This window comes from Rousettus aegyptiacus, unplaced genomic scaffold (genome assembly GCF_014176215.1).
Source record: "Rousettus aegyptiacus isolate mRouAeg1 unplaced genomic scaffold, mRouAeg1.p scaffold_m13_p_9, whole genome shotgun sequence".
NCBI classification, from domain to species: domain Eukaryota; kingdom Metazoa; phylum Chordata; class Mammalia; order Chiroptera; family Pteropodidae; genus Rousettus; species Rousettus aegyptiacus.
Window position 1 is genome coordinate 1247414 of NW_023416312.1, and position 21940 is coordinate 1269353.

The 21940-nt window shown below is 42.0% G+C and overlaps 1 protein-coding gene and 1 pseudogene across 1 annotated transcript in view; one reads left to right on the forward strand and one right to left on the reverse strand.

The window, feature by feature from the left end:
• Positions 1–21940, reverse strand: part of ARHGAP6 (Rho GTPase activating protein 6) — a 436053-nt gene that overhangs the window by 361003 nt on the left and 53110 nt on the right. The gene's annotated exons all lie outside the window — the stretch shown is intronic.
• On the forward strand, positions 5423–5541 carry LOC118608265 (annotated as a pseudogene).

The window sequence follows — 21940 nt, forward strand, 5'->3', positions numbered from 1 at the left end:
AGAATCAGAACCAAGTGGACAAATTAAATTATAGGAAAGGCAGAGAAAGCATATCCTCCTCTTTTCTTTCTGAGTTTCCAAGAGATAAAAATAAAAAAAAAAAATCACCACGTCTCACATTTATTAATCTGCTGCTGAGATTTCAAAAGCAAGTATGAGTTAAAAATGAGATCATAGGCATAACTTTTTCTGCTCATTTGATAAATAGACACGCTTTATCTTATGCTATTGATATAAAATTATGAAGATGCAAAAATATGTTTAATACTTAGTTGCTAGCTGGGCTGATGACAACGTGATGATGAGGATGAGGATGGGGATGAGGATGGGGATGGGGATGGAGATGGTTAGCAACTAAGTGTTTAGTGTCTGAAACTATAATTGACATTATATAAGTGTAGTTGTTTCAGTCTCTCGACGCCACCATAAGATACTATTATTATCCCCTTTTTACAGTACAGGAACTGAGGTTTGGGATTTCAGAGTGAGTAAGTGGTGGCTCTTGGAATTCACCCGGCTCTGTCTGTGAGTAGCCCACAGACACCATCTCTCTGCTGGTGGCATTTTGGAAAGAGTCGGTATTACTCTGATACATAATTTTAAAATACTAAATCCATAATTTAAAAGTAAGACTTATTGAACTTACATGCCTCTAGGCTAGGACTGGGGTTTGGTTTTCCTTCCCGGACATTTCCTTTGGGTATTGACCACCACTCATTCTTCTAGAGGGACAGACTGGTAGATGGAAAAGGCATAGGTTTTGATGCTAGGGACATCAGGATTCAAATCCTTGCTTCCCTACTCTCCAGCTGTGTGAATCTAGGCAACTTAGTTACTGGAGCAGGCAGTATCCTAAATATGCCCCCCTCCCCAAGATCCCCATTCCCTAGTTAATCAATCAAACGCTAATCTGGGTACTGCCACAAAGAAACGTTGTAGATGTAATTAAAGTCCCAAGTCGCTGAAACTTAAGATACGAAGATTACCTGGATGGACTCTTTAAGAGGCAGAAATTAGAGAGATTGGGTTTGACACGCCACTGTCAACTTTGGTGATGAGGCGTCCCTGAGCCAAGGAATGCTGGTGGCCTCTCAAAGCTAAGGAAAGGCCTCCAGCCAACAGCCAAAAAGGCAAGCAAGGCAACGGAGACCTCAGCCCTATAACCACAAAGAACCAGATTCTGCCAAGCTAAATAAGCTTGGAAGTGCTTCTCCCTCAAGAGCCTCCAGTCCAGAGCGCAGCCACTAAGTTCGTGGAAACCTGTCATACAGCAATAGAAAACTGGTACGGCTCCCCTCTCTGAGTTCATGTTCTCAATAATCACATAATACATACTTTGCAGAGTTCCAGTTGGATTCAAATGAGGATGTATTTAACATGCCTAGAGTGTACTTGGCACAGTAGGTAGTCTATAAATGTCACTAATGATTCTGGAAGTCAAGGTCAAAGGGCAGTTGCACTTTAACATAGACAAGACATGAACTTAGCATAAAACCCACAAACTAAATAGAAATTTGAATTAGACTATGATAAAGTAGAGATTAAATCAAAATGAATGTGCACCCTACAAAGCTTATAGAGGAAGCTACTAACTTAGGAAATAAGTTCCAAGAGCTGATTTGAGGCCAGTGGTTTAAGTGGGTGGGTGTTTTCCCATAAGAACAACATTAAGATCCCGTGATTAGGGCTCAAGTTCATTAAACTCCACTAATTTACTAGGTGACTGTCTTAAGGAGAACCCAGTCATAATGGGTAACAAGGTTTCTTTGAGGAAAACAATCCTTCTCGTTTATCCCACACTTTTCACTCTAAAAAGAATTTACATCTATTTGGCATTTTAACCCACAGAGAAACATTTTGAGGTAAGCTAGGGGACGCAGAGATGGCAAGCTGCTGACGAAGGATCTGTGCTAAGACAAAGGTCCATTTCCTCGCCTTTCCTATGGCTAGGATGCAGCCATGTGATCATGTTCTGGTCCATGAAATGCAGGCAACAGTGATGCGTGTCCTGTCCAGGTAAGGTTCACGGGAGCTGCCATTCTCTCACGCCACCCCATGGAGCATACAGAATGAACATGGAGGTGCCGCAAGATGGAAGGAGGCTGAGTCCTTAAATGGCCACGCAGAAGTCTACCCTTGGAACAACTGATTCAATTCCAGCACGAACAAAAAGTAAATTTGTATTGTGTTAAGCCACAGAAATGTTCAGCTTGTTGGTTCTGGCAACTGGCTTTTTGTTGCAGGAATTAGCCTAGCCTACTATATTTGAACTTTAAAGTAACGTGCTGCCATAACTGAGACCTAATATATGTAGAGCCTGCTTAGCCATCAGGTAACAGGAAGAGAGGAAATACATATCAGAGGTGGGAAGGACAGGCGACGTGTTACGCAGCAGGGTACACTCGCTAAAGCTTTTACTTGTGATGGCCCAGTAGGCAGACCACACATCTTCAGACTCAGAGCTTTTAGAATGAAAGTGTTAGCACATGTCGACAACTCTTACTGTATATAGAGCAAGGAATTGCAAGCAAAAGAGAGGCCTGAGAGAGAATTTTAATTATGCAAGCAAAAATGAAAGAATCGGGGATTCTAGATTTTGAGCCTAAAAGTCGGAGAAGCTTCTAGAGGCCTACCAATATAAACTAGAGAAAGGCTTGACACGTTAGAGTGACCTGGCCTCCCTCAGCGGACTGACTTCAGATGCTCCTGCGCTGTTGTTATATAATAGGTGCGGTTTGGAGCAAATAGCTACGTATTTGCTGGAGGTCACGTGACTTCCTGAAAGGACAGATCTAGAATTTGAACTCATATCTTATGAATCTGACTTCGACTTTCTTTCCATATATTTTACGGCCAAAATTCTGCAGTAAATTATAATTTTTTTAATGTGTTGATGGTCCAGGAGCTAAACAACAGTGAATTTCCTTGGGAACAAAATAAACCTTCTGATGCTTTTTATGGGAACGAGAGGTGAAATTCGTAGTTCAGTTTCCCTAAAATGGCATCCTTGCATTGTTTTGACTTAGAACTCCTTGTTCTCCTTTTATTCCTATGAGATTAAAATGAGATTTGCCTCTTTGGGGGCAATACTGTCATTTTATTAAAAATTAGATTTGAGAATTTGCCTGTCTTTGTTGGCAGTCACAATGGCCTATATTTATAGACACACCATTGCTCTGATCAGCGTTCACAGAGGATGCTTAATAATTCCTTATGGTTACGTGACTATCGACTACTGGGAGAAATCCCCGAGTAGCAGGAGGCACATCTGCTCGAATGGTCCGTGGCTTATGTCTACTGTTGGATTTTAAATTCCATACAGAGTAGAACTGAGTTTGTTTCATCTTTACGATTAGCCTTAAAGCAACACCAAGCACACAGAAGTACACAGCAACTAACTGCTCACTGAACAACTGAAAAGCACTGGGATTTTAAGTGAGACAGAGATGAGCAGACACTATCAGACAGGAATGTGTCTTAATTTGGGGTCCCCCCGAAGCAGTTACTGAAGATTCAGGGGCAAATTGGCTACTTAGGAGGGGTCCTCATTTACTGTTACTGCTGTGACAAATTACCTTAAGTTTATTATCTTACGGTTCTGGAGGTGACGAGTCCAAAGTGGGTCTTACTAGGCGAACGACACGGTGCCACAGGGCTGCATCCCTTCAGAGGCTCTAGGAAAGAATCCATTTGCTTGCCTTCACCAGCGTCTAGAAGCCACGTGCATTTGTTGGTCTGCGGCCCCTTTCTCCATCTCCATAGCCAGCAGCGTAGCATCTTCAAATCTCTCTCCGACTCCGTCTCTGTCATCGTATCTTCTTTTCTGAATCTGACTACACTGCCTCCTGCCTTCACCTCTCAAGACCCTTGTGATGACACGGGGTTACATTATATTATAACTTGGATAATCCAGGCTAGTCTCCCCATCTCAGGATCCTTAATTTAATCCACATGTGCAAGTCCCTTAGCCACGTAAGGCAGCACGGTCACAGGCTCCAGGGTTAGGACATGGACATATCTGAGATGCCATTATTCTGCCCACCACAGGAGATGACACCAGAAAACACTCATAGAGGAGTGAAATAATGAGATAGGGAAGGGAAAGAAAGCAACTAAAAGTGAGTTCACAAGGCCGCCATCACAGAGTTGCCACTGGGGTTCGGGCCTGCAGGAGGCTCTAGAGACAGGGCAGATTTGCTTCGGAGTTACCCTGGAAACAGGGTCATTGCCTACCAACTGCCCATCCCTTGTCATGTGATGGCTGCTCGTTGACTCTGACACTTCTGACTTGCCCTGTATGGCAGAGTCAGCTCTCACGACCAGAAAGAAAGTGCTAGGAAGAGAGCGGCAGGGGTTTCTCTCAGGCACTTGCCATCAGGAGGAAGTGACCTCTGGAGCCACCTTTTCTGACCATACCCCTTTTCAGAAGAGCAGAGGCCCAGAATGTTGGAGAAACTACTCACGGTCACATGACCAAAGGCCACTGATGGTGGCTTCCATACAGTTAGTATCTCAGGCTATCATGTCTCAAGCACTGTATCCAGGGTGTGACATGTGTTTGCACGTTTGATCTGCATCGTAACCCTTTGACATGAGTATTAATATAGTCCTAACAAACCTGGCCGAGATCGTACACATAGGAGTAGCCTTGGACATGATAAGTGGCTGTTTGGTAGAAGAGAAGTCTACGAAGCCTGGGTTGGCAAACAATAGCTCATAGGCCAATTCTAGCCTTCCCCCTATTTTTTGGACAGCTCATGAGCTAAGAAATAAATGTGTTATGCTAGTTGTAGTCTTGACTAGCCTAAAATATAGCAAGACTATCACCTTCTTAATTCCAGATGCTATAATTCTATTAATGCAATCCAAGAAAATTGTTATCTTTTGGAAATGCCTCAGCAAGTTAGCTCTGCTGCCAACACATTCTCAGTTAAAACACACAAACATAATTTTAAGTTGTAGTCTCTTGCTGCAGGATTTATACAGGTGGTTATTCTACATTTACCTTTAAGAATTTTTACTCATCCTCGTCACAATTCATTTTGTTGGATTCGGCCCACTGATCAGAGGTACACAAATCTTTGTCTCTGGGTTTCAATCTCTCTTCTCACCTTTAGAGCTACCTATGAGGCACCTTGATTTGAATGGCTCCCCGGCTCTTAAAACTCTACACATTTGAAACAGAACTCAGCATTTTTCTGCCACACCTGCATTTATTTCTTCCTTCACCATCCCCAAGGGCCAGTTATCTGGAAGAGCATACCACAGCCATCACCCCAAGGGAGCACTACGTCCTAACATCTGGCATGCTCTCTAGCATGTGTGAGTGAACTCCCTAAATGTCAAAGGAAATAAAAAGAGGAGAGGGAAGGGAAGGAAGGGAAGTAGAAAAGGGCATTTTTACATCTTTTAAAAAATAGTGAACTACAGCTATGCCACCCTGAACGTTCCCAATCTCATCTGATCTTGGACGCTAAGCAGGGTTAGGCCTAGTTAGTACTTGGATGGGAGACCAACTAGGAAGACCAGGTGCTGTAGGCATTAAAAAAAATAATAATAAAGGAGCGGAGTTTGGTGAGAAAAAGACATAAAGGTAGCAGTGCAGTGCTCGGGGCAGATGGGACCCCAGGGCACCTGCGGCCAGGCACGGGCACCCCCTGCCCGGTCTCCTAAGGCTGGCCAATGAACAACAGTGCGGTGATTCCACCATCTAAATCATGGGATATTATTTTCCAACTCTGACTGAGCACTGATGATCAAAGATGCTCCTATTCAAGAGGACTTTCCTTCAAGCAACACTTGGACAATCATGAGCCCACTTGGGAAAAGTAAGCGATTTCAAGGAAGCATCTGTACTTGCCTTCTGAACTAAGAAATAAAGGGAAGGTTACACATCCTCAGCCTCACAGTATCATCTGTACAGTGACATTCTAGTATTATTGTAGCATAATGTTATAAATCATAACATTATTTAAGCTCAATTTAAATATTATAGTCACATTACTTCTGAGTAATAATTTTCCAATTTTATCCATGTGTGTACAACAAATGTTAATTATTGAAATGTCTCACATATAATATCTTGATTAATTAACTCTATAAATAAACCCCTCTCCATAGTCCCTCCCAACTGAGGACACGGTACGCTCCCTAAGGACCACCAACTGGGGGACAGAGACCCTCAGCCTGCTTGACTTCCCCGAACCCAGAGTCAGGAAATTCCCAGTGTTTCCAGCCATGGAAAAGGTATCTCTAAATGAATTATTATGATTTTTCACAGCTTGTGGGTTTAGCTGTATTTTCAGAGAAAAATATCTCAAATTCCGAAGGGGATGACCTCATCTGAGCAAATACTTTACTGTAAAAGGTACAAGATTCAGTATTTGTGAAAGTCTCATTCAAAACTGTATCGGGTGACAAAATCTGCCGTGGAGCGGGGTGGTGAGGAGGAGGAGATGCCGACAGGTCCGTTCTGAGCTCTAACCATGAATGCGCATCCCCGGAGAAATCATTTCTGACTTTATCTTTTCCATTTCAATGTCTCGACAGAACAGAAAAAGCCTCCAAATTATACCACCAGCCACTGCGAGAAGCCCTAACTACTACTATGACTCATGAAACACCAGAAACATCCTCTCGGAAGTAAAATAATATGTCCTCTCGAGTAAGTAAGAATCTATAAGGGTGATGGCTACCAAAAAACAAAGCAACTCATTTCAACAAATCCCTGGTGTTCACAATTAATGTCATTAAATTGCATCTTCCATTTCCGGCTTCTTTTCCGAACTTGTGTTTCCTGAGGCTCTTTCACACTGTGAAGAAAATTACGCCTCTGGAAATAATGAAACTTTGTTTTACACTCAAGTGGGTCCACGGACAACAGCACCACTTGGGCGATGTTGGGAAATGCAGATGCTCAGGCCCCACACGGGACCTAGCGAAGCAGAATCTGCATACTAACCAGCGCCCCATGGGACCTATGCACACAGATGTGTGTGCAGCATTAGCTGCCAGAGAGTAAGGAGTCAAAAAAAATGATCAGTGTTGTAATTTAATAACTGAAAAGACAACTCGATTAAAAAATGACATACGAATAGACATTTTCTCAAAGAAGACATACGAATGGCCAGAAAGCTCATGAAAAGATGCTCGACATCATTAATCAATAGGGAAATGCAAGTCTAAACCACAAGGAGGTACCAGGCAAAGCTATCAGGGTGGCTAGAATCAAAAAGACAGATATTTCGTAAGTGCTGGAGAACACGTGGAGAAACTGGAGACTCTACACACTGCCGATGGGGATGTAAAATGGCACAGCCACTTTGGATAACGGACTGGTAGTCCCTCATACAGAATATGACCCGACAATTCCACTCCTAGGTACACACCCAAGAGAAATGGAAACACCTGTCCACATCAAACCTTGCACACGAATGTTCATTGCAGCATTATTACAAATAGCCAAAAGGTAGACACCGCCCAAATGTTCACCGGTGGCTGAATAAATAAACAAAATGTGTCATATCCATACAGTGGAATATCAATCAGCCAGCCATAAAAGGGAATGAAGTACTGATACGTGCTATAATATGGATGAACCTTGAAAACATTAAACTACAGGAAAGAAGCCAGTCACAAAAGACCAAATATCGTATGATTCAATTTATGTGTAATATCCAGAATAGGCAAAACTATAACACAGAACGTGGAGTAGTGGTTGCTTAGCGCTAGCGAGGTGGGTGCAGTGTGTGTGGAGGGAGGTAAGAGCTAAAAGGAATGAGGTTTCTTTTGAAAGGGGTCAAAATATTCCAAACTTGACTGTGGTGATGGTTGCACGTACCTGGGACTCTTGTGAGTATACTAACTACCACTGAACTGTTTTAGAAAAAAAAAAAGCTGTGAATTCCCCCCACCAAACTTTCACGTATGACCTGCTGCCTAGCTGAAGATACGATGGCCTACAGACCAGAACAAAGAAAACTGGATACAAACGCCTTGTGCTAAACGACACATCGCTGAGCACTTTCTGTGTGCAGGGTCCTGTGTTGGTCCTCCACAGGGATTTCCTCTTGAAGTTCTCCCCACATCCCTGAGAGTTAATTGCTATTATTATCACCATTTTACAGATTAAAAAAATGAGGTTTGGAAACATAATCAAGGTCAACTGACTGATGAGCAGGGGTGAAGCTAATGTTTGAACCCTGGGAGCCAGGAAGCAGGACCTGCAATCAATCAATCAATCAATCAATCAATCTCCTACTCCCTCTCTCTCCCTGCCCCCCTCTGTCTCTGTCTCTCTCTCCCCCCCTTCCCCTCTCTCCCCATTTCCCCTCTCTCCCCCTCCCCCATCCCTCTCCTTCTCCCCTTCTTCCCCTCCCCACCTCTCCCTCTCCCCCACAAATAAGATACTTTGGCTAATTGGTAACTGTCCTAGTCAACATACAGTTCATAGAAGAGCCCCATCATGAGCAGAGAAAGGTGGGGGTTGTCCCTTGTCATTCACACTTGATATTCTCCAGGCTCGCATTGCTTGTTGACTACAGTTGGCCAATGATTTTTCTCTTTGTATAACTAGACAGATTATCTTACTCTGATAATCACCTTCAACCTTATCCTTCTGAGTTTTCTAAAACGTAAAATATTTTAGAGAAATCAGCCAGCCCTTTTCTATTGGAAAAACACTTAGTCAAACAAAACTGCCTATTTTCAGAAATGTCTTGAATGAGTAAAGGACTAGTCAAATTCCACATGGGCTATGTTTCCATGAGTCATATATAAGAAAACAACTTTTCAATTGTGATCACAAGACACTGGTATCTGCAGCAAAAATCCTGCCAAATTAACAACTCTGATTTGATTATTGCAAGTCTCAGTTAACACATATATATTCACTATGCCCTGAGTACTATTTTAAGTGCTTTATATTTACTCATATCATATTCATAGTAACCCATAAAGTACTTTAGTCCCTTTTTAAAATGATGAAACTAAGTAATTAAGGTTTTCACAGCCAATTACTGGCAGAGCTGGGGTGTGATGCCAGACAATTCATACTCTGAACTGCCATACACCTCACCACCTACTTCTGATGACCAATGAAAGAAAAAGCTGTAGCCACTGCAGCTAGAGATTACTGGGCTAAGATTAATGCAACGCATTGAAATCAAGTAAATTTCATGCTTGTTATAATTCCCACCAGCTCAGAAAAGAGTTTTGTCAGTAAGTGATGCTTGTTGCAACTTAGATGAACTTGAACAGGTTGTTTAAACACAGAAAATAAGCCACAAGGACTACTCGATGTCGGGCAGCAGATAAATTATCAGGAAAAATATGGTCTACTAAGCCAAGAAGTCATTCCTTTTTTCCAATCAAATCCTATCGCTCATGTCTGCATAGAATGAAATTATTCAGAAAAAAATATGAACAGTATAGCCAACTGGTCTATTTGTATTCCCTGCTATAATTTCAAACCTCGTGGTTCATCAGATATTTTGGTATACTCAGCCAGTATTTTTAATGGAGAATCATTACAAACCTAAGTAAATAAAAAAATCCCATAATAATAAATCATGATCCAGTAGGCTGGGAATTCAAGGAGGTTTGACATTAGACAGCTATTAATGGAATTCTCTAGGTATTAATATTAAATAAGGAGAAAAAACATTTATGATCATTCTGACAGATACTAAAATATATTTTATAAAATTTCAAAGGTTTTCTAGATTAAAAGAAAAATATAACTACTGATAAGTCGAAATAGAAGGAAACTGCTTTATCTTGGTGAGGAGTATCTACCAGAAATTGATAGAATTCATCCTTGTTTAACAATATAAAATTAAAAGTGGTCCCGTTATACTCAAGAAAAAGACAAAGACGTGCACAATCAACCTTGTATGAGAAGCTTTCATTAGTACGTAAGACAAGAAGATTAAAAGGAACCTTCAACATGAAAAAGAAATATGCCAAACTGTTATTATTGACAGATAAATGATTTCCCATCTACAAATCCAATCCTGTTAATTTAAAGTTTATTAGAACTAGTACAAAATAATAAGGTAACCACATATAAGACCAACATACAAGTTAATAATTTCCTATATGCCATCGATAACCAAATTGAAAACAGAATGAAAAAACAGATTTCATCTAGATTGGCAAAATAACAAAGAAACAAGCAAAAATAAATCTATAAAGTACAGAGGAATTAAATCAATAAGAAATGTGCCAGATCTACATAAGGATTTTGCAAAAATGAACAGCTGTTAGTTGTGGAGATTACACTGATGAATAATTATCATCAAATGGGAGCATGTCAGCCTCTAAAACCTCAGGAGGGAGAGATGCTGAGTTGTTCACTTTACTACCTGGAACTAATTTGTCAAGTAATGGCTATCGTGCCCATGTGGCCCGCTTCGAAGCCAAAAGCGGGCCCTGTCCCTCAGGCATTTATTATAGTCTTATCTAGTGTTTATCGGTCCCTTTCAGAGTACAAGGCCCCAGTGACACCCTCTTTGCCAGCATCTAGTCACACCCCACACAGCACGCTGAGCAGGACGGTCTGCCCACAGGCTGCTGTGTGTTGGAGAATCACGAACAGCCTGCCTGTTTCAAGGAACGTGAACAGCTTCATTTACTGAGCAGAAGCCCACCTGGGTCTCTTATACATTCAGACCATTTTACTGTCAAAACTGCTTTGCAGTGCTGATCCTTTGTGTGTATAGCTCCAGAATGTTGAGATTGTAACGACTGTAGATGTAACGCAAAGGCATGAAACTGCACAGGTTGTAAAGCATCGTGTTTGGTAATCCACATGAAGAATACATGCATGTCAAAGAGAAAGGGTTCTAGAGAAGAATTTGGGAGGTGATTATAAGCATAGAGGGTACCCTGCAACACGACGCTAAGTCAACATTGGTTAAAGGCTTCTGAGAGCCACAGCCAGCAATAAAGAAACGGGCACGGAAGGGTGGGACATGGGAATGCAGTGCTAAGTGAAAGTAATTGCATGGTTCTGAGCCATCGGTCCCACGACGAATGGATAAGCAAAGTGTGGCCGATCCGCACCATCAAACGTTCAGCAACACAAGGAAATGAAGAGCTGACACGTGCTACGACATGGATGAATCTTGAAAAAGTTACGCTAAGCGAAAGATGCGGGTCACAAAAGACCGTATGTTGTATCATTGCATTTATACGATATGTCCAGGACAGACAAATCCGTAGGGATGGAAGGTAGACTCGCGGTTTCCCAGGGCTGGGGAGGGTGGCGGGAATGAGGAGTGATGGCCGGAGGACACGCGCTTTCTTTGTGATGAAAACCTTCTGAAATTAGGTGGCGACGATAGTTAACTCTGTGAATATACTAAAAACACCTGGTTTGTACACTGAATTTGGGGTATGTGAATTATATCTCAATAAAGCTGTTATTAAAAAATAATCCTGTGTCCTGTTGTTTGTCTGTAACACTATTGTCAATATCAGTACGTAGGATAACGAGATATGTTCATCTGCTCCACGGGAATTTCTATCGGTTTTAAATAATGAAGAACTTTTAAGACTATTTTTGCAGCTTGTCATGCATGGCTATTAGGCAGAAAACTGCATAGAAAGAGACACGCTATGTTTCTAGAAGTTTGTGAATAGATTACTATAAAAAGCCTGAAAAAACACACTCACTTGGAAAGCCTGCCTTGAAGAAGTATTTCAGCAAGCTCTTATTGTTGTCTATAAAAACACGGAGCTTTTCTGAGCGAAGGAAAGAAGGTGTTTATTTACTATCTACTGAAATGCTGAGACGGAACAAAATTATCTAATGAGGAACCCGATAGGCTGGGTTAGAGGGGAAGGTTGGTATATGGGAGTGACAAAATCCAGGCCAGGCTACTCAAGTGCTGATGTCTCATTAGGAGACATGCGGGAGAAAATTTACCTCATTCCCAAGTTCCCCTTAATCTATGTGAACTGTTAACCCATCGCTAGCTTACCAGAATGTGGTACATCAGCCCAGAACTCAGCAATGAGACACACTCAGGACGCTTCTATGAAAACCTAAAAACGTAATTAGTCGACCACTTTTGAGAATAAAAAAGATAAGGCTAATTAGGTATGCTTTCAAGAATCATCTTTATATTTGAAAAAACAGAGGAATTAAGAAAGAAAAGAAAATGAGAGAGTGGGATGAAGACAGAATGAGACACAAATTATACTGGCTGTCTTTGTTCTGAAGTTTCTATAGCCCTGAGTGGAGAGCCGATAATTTTGAAATATACTACAATGATGATAAGGTTGAAAAATCTATTCAGATTTTAGAAAAATTTAGATCATACATTTACAAGGATAGAATCTCCTACAGGTCAACCACTATAATTTGTTCTATCCTCCTTTTCATATGACCTACATTATTTGGGGCCAATCTAAAATTTCCACAATTCTGTTCTATCATCCCTATAAATAGATATGTAGCTGTTAAATCATGCCCTAATTTGGGGTTTAGAAAATAAGCTCATGTATTTCTAGCACCAAACACAATGCCTGGCATAATAAATACTCAAAAAACATGTACCGAATTATTAAACAAATGAATAAATGAATACAAATAAAGTAGAATCATATGATTTAAGAGACTGAGGAAACATCTGAAAATAAATACTAAGAAGTCATTACATAAAACATGGTCCATGCACGTTTCAGAATACTTCACCATACTGTAATATGTTTACGAATAGTTTTATGACAGGGGAGGATGTTTTTAACTTATTAGTATGTTAAAGAACACGAAGGCGTATGTACAGTAATATCTCAGTACTATGCACAGTAATATTACAGAGGCCCCTGAAAGATGTTCAGCACCCTTAGTCATCAGGGGACTGCAAACCACAACCAGATAGCGCTTTATACCTGAGTGGCTATCATTGAAAATACAGATAATAACGGGTACTGGCCAGAATGTGGAGAAACTGGAACCCTCAGAAACTGATGGACTGTAAAATGGCACAGTTGCTTTGCCAAACAGTTGGGCAGTTTCTTAAAAACTTAAATATAGAGTTACCAGCGGACGCGGCTACTCCGCTCCTAGGTATATACTCAAGAGAGCTGAAATCGAACCGCCAAGAGTTGTTCATGAATGTTCATAAAATCCTTATTCATAATAGTTCAAACAGCAGAAACAACTCAAGTGTTCACAAAATAAACAGATGAACACAAGGGGGTCTATCCACGTAATGAAATATTAATCAACCATAAAAAGAAACAAAGAACTGATACATGCTACAACATGGCTAAATGTTGAAACGTTCTGACAAATTAAGGAAGAGACACGAGATCACGTATTTTATGACATCCTTTATATGAAAGGACCACATGGGCACATCGACAGAGGCAGAAAGAGGATTAGTGGTTGCCAGGGGCTGGGGTGGAGGAAAATGAGGATTAATGTCATTTAAAGGGATTTAACATTAATCCCCGTTTTCCTTTTTCTTTGAAGAAGAAGATACCTTGAGGAAATGATGCTACTTGGGGAAATGAAAATCTTCTAAGACCCGACCTGTGGTGATAGATGAACAACTTAACGAAATTACTAAAACTTTGAAATATACATTCAAAAGGGTAAATTATATGATATGCAAAATATGCCTCAATAAAATGCTTTTAAATTCATAGAAAAAGACTAACAGCGGGCATCTTGATATGGCTGGTTTCTTTCGTTTTTTTTTTTTTTTTCATACTTTACAACAATTTCTAATTTTTCTACATGAGCAAATTCTTATGCTAGGTTCCCCCAGAGTGGAGCTGAGATGAAGGAGTGTACGAAGGTGATGCATAAGCAGTATTCCCAGGGTACACCTGAAGCAGAGTGGGAAAATGAGACCAGGAAGAAGAAGCCACCAAGCAAAGCTAGAGCATCAGGCCGCGAGCCCGGAAGGGTAAGCATGGCTCAGTGCCTTGGCTGGAGGGGGCGGGGGAGCTGGAGACACAGTGTGGGTCCCACATCAGTCATCTGATCAGGAAGCTGGGATATTTATAACACCTTGCGCAGGCACACCAGTCGGTCACTGGCTGTCCCTGCCGCGCCCTCCCCACCTGCCAGGAGGAGTCAGTATCCAGGAACTCGTGACTCTTTCTACGCCAGCCAGGCAGTGGGGCCCACAGTCTAAGGCTGGTCCTCCAAAAAAGAGACAGGTGCTGGCTGTTGGGAGAGAAATCACCAGGGAGCCGAGGTGCCGTACAACAAGGACGCCCCAGTGACATGGATGAAGCTCTGGCAGCATCCACAATGAGTATATTTTAATTATATAGGCAGGAAAAAGCAAAATATTTCAGAAAAATCCAAAACTATTCGCAGTATATAATATGTAAAATATAGTATATTAATGATAGAATCCACATGTACATAATAACGAAGGTCAAACGAAATTTCTGAGACATTCTATAAAATTTGCAGAAAAGCCAAAAAAGATGTGGCTGCTGCTTTCTCTGAGGAAGAGAGAATTAAAAGTCCAAGATGGCCCAGAATGCAAGGAGTCAGAAGCTCAAGGCTAAGTTCCCGGCAGTGGAGCCGGCCACGCCACGGAGGAAGCGTGGCCTGGAGAGCCTGTGGCGAACTTCGGTGGGTGGAAGATGCTCCTTACGGCCAAGCAAAATGCTGTCAGAGCGCGTTTACACCTGTAATTCTTGTCAAGCCCCAGGAGTGGCATCTCCACGTAAAAAAGTGTGGTGTACAAAATAACTTTACTCTCTGGGATCTAAGGAGGTATATTTAATATATCTCATTGGCCAGGTGTTTTCTTTTCTTCGCTTCCCTTCATTAGTGCATGGAAGGAAGGAAGGACAAGGAAAGAAAACAGACAAGACAGGAAAGGAGGGGAGGGAGGGCGGGAGGGAGGGAGGGAGGGAGGGGGGAGGGAGGGGAGGAGGGAGGGAGGGGGAGGGAGGGGGAGGGGAGGGGAGGGAGGGGAGGGAGGGAGGGAGGGGGGAGGGAGGGAGGGAGGGAGGGGGAGGAAGGAAAGGAAGAAAGAAAGAAAGGAGGGGAGGGGGGAGGGGAGGGAGGGGAGGGGGGAGGGGAGGGGAGGGAGGGAGGGAGGGGGAGGGAGGGGAGGGAGTGGGAGGGGTGGAGGGAGGGAGGGGGGAGGGAGGAGGGGAGGGAGGTGAGTTATGTAACGTTATTGAAGGTAACATGATTTAATCCAATTATATAATCTTCAGCTGTACATTGTCATTTGACATCTGTACATTCTATTGTGTGTTCACCACCCAAAGTCCACTTTCCTTCAGCTTACAATATATTTGATCCCCTTTACCCACTTCGCCCTCCCCCTACTCCTTTATATTTGACCCCCTTTACCCCATCTACCTCCCCCCTCCTCCCCTACTCTCTACCCTCTGGTAACCACTAGTCTATAGTCCATGTCCATGAGTCTCTGTTTGTTTGTCCTGTTCATTTGTTGCTTTTAGGTTTATATCCCACATATAAGTGATACCATGTGATTTTCAAATTTTTCCGTCTGGCTTATTTTGCTTAGCATGATTATCTCGAGGTCCATCCACGTTGTCTCAATACATGGCAATATTTCATCTTTTCTTATGGCTGAGTCATATCCCATTGTATACATGTTCCACAGCTTCTTTAGCCAATCATCTGTCATAGGACACTTCGGTAACTTCCATGTCCTGGCCACCGTGAATAATGCGCTATGAACATCAGTGTGTAAAAATCTTTTCAGATATGGGTTTTCAAGTCTTTAGGGTAAATACCCACAAGAGGGATTGCTGGGTTGTATGGTAGATCAATTCGTAGTTTTTTGAGGAACCTCCACACCGTTTTCCATAGTGGCTGTACCAAGTTGTTTTCAAAAAGTTGAATCCCAGGGGTTTATTTCCTTAGGGTTTGCAATAAATGACCAGTCAGTTGACACCATCTGGCAACTCTGTAGCTATCCCGAACGAATCTAGAAACACAAAGATGCCTGAAGAAACCATCAGCACAACGACTTCCACATCCGGCCTGGCTTCCTTCACATTGCTCAGGAATATCATGATCACGAGGCGGGGTGGGGCAGGGGAGCCTCTCACCCTCTAACATCGGTTAATCCTGCAAAACCTCCTGTTTCCATGACTATTTTAAGAGGAGCAAAAGTATGACTTTGGCTTCTAAAGAGTGGCCTCAAGAATTATCCAAAGCTAGATAGGGGGGGTGGAGGGGTGGGAATCAGTGAGAAGAAGTCAATTGAAAAGGCGACATGCTACGTGATCTCGACTATCTGACATTCTGTAAAAGGAAAAACTATGGAGACAGAAGAATCAGTAGTTGCCAGGGGTTAAGGGCTTGTGGTGGGGGCGAGGTCAGGGATGAACAGGGGGAGCACGGAGAGTTTTTAGGGCAGCGAAACCACTCCGTATAATACAACAATGGTAAGCACACATCATCGTGTATTTGTCAAAACCCACAGAATAAACAGCACCAAGAGAATGAACCCCAATGTAAACCGTGGACTTTGAGTGACGATAATGTATCAACATAGGTTCAGCAATTATAACAAATATACCACTTCGGGGCAGGATTTTGATAGTGAGGGAGGCCGTGCATGAATGGAGGCGGGGGGCACATGGGAAATCTCTATATCTTCTCCTCAATTTGGTTGTAAACCTAAAACTGCTCTAAAAAGTAAACTCTATTTAAAAAAAAAAAAAAAGCAGAGAGCAGAAAAAAATGGTTGTCTCAGCTTTCGGTAGCCATGAATTCACTCTGCCCATTCGTCTGGAGCCTCAGCAAGGGCCAGCTAGGTAATTGGCAGAACTCAGGAACGAAAATAAAGGCCCTTATTTAAAAATATTATGAATTCCAAAGTGGCAACAACAGAGCATTAAACCAAGCACGAGTCCCTCTAAACACTGGGTCCTCTGCAACTGCACGGGTCACATGCCAATGAAGTGGCTCTGGCCATAGCATATGGTTGCTACTCCCCTGCTGAAAACACTTAGGAGCCCCATGTAAGCAACAAGGAAGCGGTCTGAAATCCTCACCTAGTGTCACAGGGCTTTGGGACCATCCCACCTCTCTTCAGCATCATTTCTCACAGCCCTGCTCTACTCTCTAAGGTCTGGTCACCCAGAGTTTCCTTCAGTTTCTTGAGTTTTTTGTGCTCTCTCAGCCTCAGAGTCTTAGCCTGTATTTCCCTTACCTGGACTCTAATTCCTCCATTTTTTTTTATCACTCTAACTGTTTTGGTCCTTCAGGTGTCAGTTAAGCAGAGAAGTGATAGCTAAGTAAGTCAATGTTTACGTTATATTTAAAATGTTAAAATTATTTCAAAATACTATTTTAAACACCACTTAGTTTAAGAAAGAAAAATACCTTTTTATACAAGAAATAATCTAATTTTTGGCTATGTGAATCTATGTTTTCACAAAGCAGTTTCATATAAAATGAGGCAGACTGACAGTTTTCAAAATAGCTTATCATATTGTCAATTGCTGAAGAAGCATAATTCTCGAAATACTTGCTTTCGTTTACAGATTTAATAAACCAAGTGCTGTCTTCTAGATGAACACAATTTCCTGCTGATTTCTCCATTCTCTTAAAAATGAAAGATCAAAACAAGGCTTAGACGACTACTCCAAAAACATCACTTTTACTATAGCATAACTGTGATCGAACCTGTCCAAAAGTATCCAAATGCTCCAAAATGAACACCCAAGCACTTAGCGAATAAGGTCTACTCCTATCCAGAATTTGAATTTGTAAGCTGTTCAAATTTGGCCTCTTAATTTTCCGGTCTCCTGACCTATGCTTATCTTCAAGCCCAAGCAATGTAGACCTTGAGGCGCTCAAAGGTTTCACAGCACGTTATCTTTGATCATGCTATTTTCATGGCTTATGAGTGTCTTGATGTCTCTTCTCTGCCCGCTCGATCCAAGAATTTAATAAATCATTTTTTGTTAAACTGTGTTTGTTAATTGTGTGGTACTTTCCATAAAACGAATTATGCAATGAACCAATATTCTGATATGTAGCTAAGGGGATCAACCCAACCCAGTCTGTCTAGGACTTTCCGGTTTTACCACTGCAAGTCCTGCATCTCAGAACTGGGCAAACCTGGGCAAACGAGGATGGTTGGTCGTCCCATAAACTTTGATGTAAATTATGAGCCTATCTATGGTTTTCACAGGTTTAACGCGAGCTTTATGCATAATATTTACTCAAACATTTTCGATTAACTTTCAGTGCATGAATTTCTGTCACTGTATTTTTATGCAGCCATTTTCACAAGTGATTCTCTGTGAATTCATCATAAAGTCCTAGTACTGTTCTAATTAGACAAAACGGTCTGTCAGTTCCTAGCAACCCGGACATGAAGAGAAAAAGAGAAGTTTAAAGCCAAAATGTTAAAAGCGTTTAACACCATCGCAGAGCTGGGAAAAGCTTCGTTAACTGAGTCTACAGCTTCCCTGTTACCAGGAAGAAATACTTGAGTTGCATCAAAGTTGGTGGATGATTAATGTAGCTGATTGACATCTGTTCTATCACCTTTATCTTTGGTGGTGGTAATGGTAGGGTTTTAAATCTGCCCTTTTTCCCTTGTCAAATATATTACATTAAAAATTACTTTGAATCCCCATGGGGGAAGTAAGTATCGTTCTGTAAGCTGTAAGAAATTATGGAGTTTATCACTGTTAATATGAAAAGCAAAGCCAAAATCAACATTTTTAATCACAAAATGACATCAGGTCAGAGCTTAAACTTGGCTCTTGAGACAAGCAAGCGATCAAGACTAAGCAATAATGTTCCAGGCAGAGGAAAGAGTATATATAAAGACTCACAAGTGAGAGGCCATCAAGCGTATTCAAGAAGCCGAAGAGTTTATTTTGTTTGAGATGAAATGAAAAGAGGACAGCTAGTGATAGACTAGTGACGAAGAATTAGAAAGGTGGATCTAGATCCCAGAGGGTCTTACAAACAAGGTCATGGAGTTTGAACTTGATTTGAAAGGCACTGGAGAGACATCAAAGCATTTATTAGGTGTTCGTTTTCAGACAAACCACCACTTCAATAACAAAAGGAGAGAGTGTATTATTGGTGAGTCAAGTTGGAGGCAAAGAGTCCAGTCCTGAGGCTGATACAGGCTGTGGTGTGATTCAGTATAGGGTAGTGAGGATGGACCAAAGGAGACTGAAGAGATCTTTGAGAAGTAGAAGACAAGTCACTTGATAGCTGATTGGATATGGGGCGGGGACATGGGAAGAGAATGTTGAAATTTACAGCAAAGTGTCTGTCTTCAGCAATCAGTGGACCTGGAACCCTTCACAAGCATAGGAAAGCTGGAAGAGGGTTGGGTGGGGTCGGGGGAGATGATGAATTCGTCTGCTTCACACATTGACTCCTAAGTCGACAAAAACTTACATGAAACACCAGTTCACAGTGCCATGTTTATAATCCAAATAAATATTTCCATTTCAGAAACACAGCTCAACAATCAAATACAGTTTGACTTTATTGTATTTTATTTTATTAGTTTCAAGTACACATTACATTGGTTAGACATTTATATAGTTTATAAAACGATCCCTCTAATTGTTCTTTCCCTCATCTGGCTCTCCACCTAGCCATTCCATTACTGCTGACTGCATTCCCTAGTCAAACACAATTTTAAAACAAATGTTTCCACTTGTACAAAATCAAGAATGAAGAAAGCAAATGAAACAGAGGTGTCAATTTTCAGTAAGTCTATGCTTTCAGTGATAAATGCTCTGTGTTCTAGGAAAGCTGCTGTTTTTTCTCTAACTTTCTCATAGGCGGACGGCCCTGTGGTGATAGCCAAGGTACCACATACCATTCTCCAAAGCCATTTGACCAGAATGTAGGCCAGAGTGTGTACATGCATGAATTCCTGAGAAGCCAGGAGAAGTCAAAGGAAAATGACATCCAGAAGAAAAGTTATAATTTTGACAACATAAGAATCCCAGAGCATATCTGGACACTACTACAACAGCTCAATGAGATTGTTAAAAAACAAACAAATAAAAAACCAGATACTCTCAATGTTTAACATGAAAAAAAAAAAAAAGAATTACATTCTACTTCAAGACTCTAGGCCCAGAAACAATCCAGTAAAAGCCTCAGTGTTGCAGTAATATAACAAAATCTTTCACAAAATTTAAACTTGTAGATGTTATTGATGCCCCACTCTTGACCTTCACCCCTGCCTGTTGAAGGCTGCCTGCGGGGAACAACTGTAAATCTTTACCTCAGAGATTTTTTTCTGGCTGAAGGAGCAAAACTTCCTCACACAGGACAAGTTGGAAATACCAGAAAGTTAATGCCCCTGGAAGCAGCGTTTACCGAAGACCAATCAGGTATTAGTGGGCAAATACATCCATCATCTCCTGGGGCCCCAGACGGGATAACTATTAAGGGTGTTCTACGCTGTCTCCCACAGTCTTCTGGAAGGATCGAGCCTGGTTATGGGTAGTGGGGAAGCATTTGAGTCCATGCAGTTTCATTTGTAGGTGTTCCCAGGAAACTAGTAGAGGGGTGTACAGTGAGGTGGGGGAGGGGAGGTATCCAGTAATGCTGATCACCACTGCGGGCAGCTCGGGCTCAGTCCTGTCTAGGAGAAAGTGTGGAACAAACCTCAGAGTTATCCTAGGAAAGCTAAGGATGCTGGTGTATTTATGTACTAGTTCTCTTTGGTCAAGGCCAAGGGTTGATCTCAGCAGATGTGAAGTACTTGGCATTTCTAGTCTGCATGATGCAGAAGCCAGGCATTCCGCAGTGTCCACAGAGGCAGAAAGCATGTCCTGGTAGATGGAGCATGGCGGGTCAGGTTAGACAGGAATGGCGAATGCTAAGGGGCACTGACCACGTCTGCTACAGAAAGGCACAAACTACAGAAGGGCGCCGATGAGCCATTTCCAGTGGCTGATTGAGGTAAGTCCTAAGGGAGAAGCGGGAGCTAGTAGAGTTTGGAGAAGAAGGCTGTGGGAGCGGGACAAAAGCATGGGGTGAGAGGAAAATCCAGCCGAAGGCGGCCCATTAGATGGAAGGCCGTCGGACCTATCCAAAAGAGAATTGGCGCAGGCCTGCAGTCAGGGAGAGGAAGTAGAGCTAAAGAGAGATGGAATCAAGAGGACGCGATGAATAATGTAAGAGTAAAGAATCCTGAAAAGAAGGCAACTCTGTGCCCCGAGAGCCCAGATGGCTGCACCATTCATTACGCCAGGGACACAGAGAGGGACAGGCCATTTTTGCCCTAGGATGAGCCTCACGACTTATTTTTTTTTAAAATATTGCATTTGAGGTTTATGGGGTATCCGAGTAGAGATATGTTGTGGATATTATGGTTCAGGAACTCAGAAGCTATCTATGTTGAAGGTGGAGAGATTGGATATCATCAGAATATACAGAACAAAATTAATTCCACAAAGATTTTTTAAAAATATCTACTATGTTCCAGGCACTATGTTAGTCCCTAAAGATATGAAGTGGCGGGTATGGAAGAAGAAGTCCCTTCCCTCTTGAAGCTATCAGCAGTTAAGTTTCTGCCAACTCATAAATGTAGACATTATAAATATTCCCTGCCGCTAGATATTTCTAGTTTATTCCTTAGATGATGAACTGTCTCAGTAAAAAAGCAATACCTCACATTAGTATAGTGCTTTGAAGTTTACCAACAAAGCGTATGTCTGGGTATCTTCCAGGATTCTTGACTGCAGGCAACAGAAATCTGACTCTAACCTAAAAAGATATATTACAGTATATTGGAAGAATATTAGTGTTTTCTGGGAAGTCAAGCTTGAAAACGGCACAAGAATGAGGGGAGGCTAGAGAACTGGACACCTGATACTGCCACAGTGCCTGTGCCCTGGAGTGCCCTAGAGGGGCCACTCCACCCTGCCACCCATCTCCACGCCTGTGCGTCTCAGCATCATACACTCAAGGGTCCAA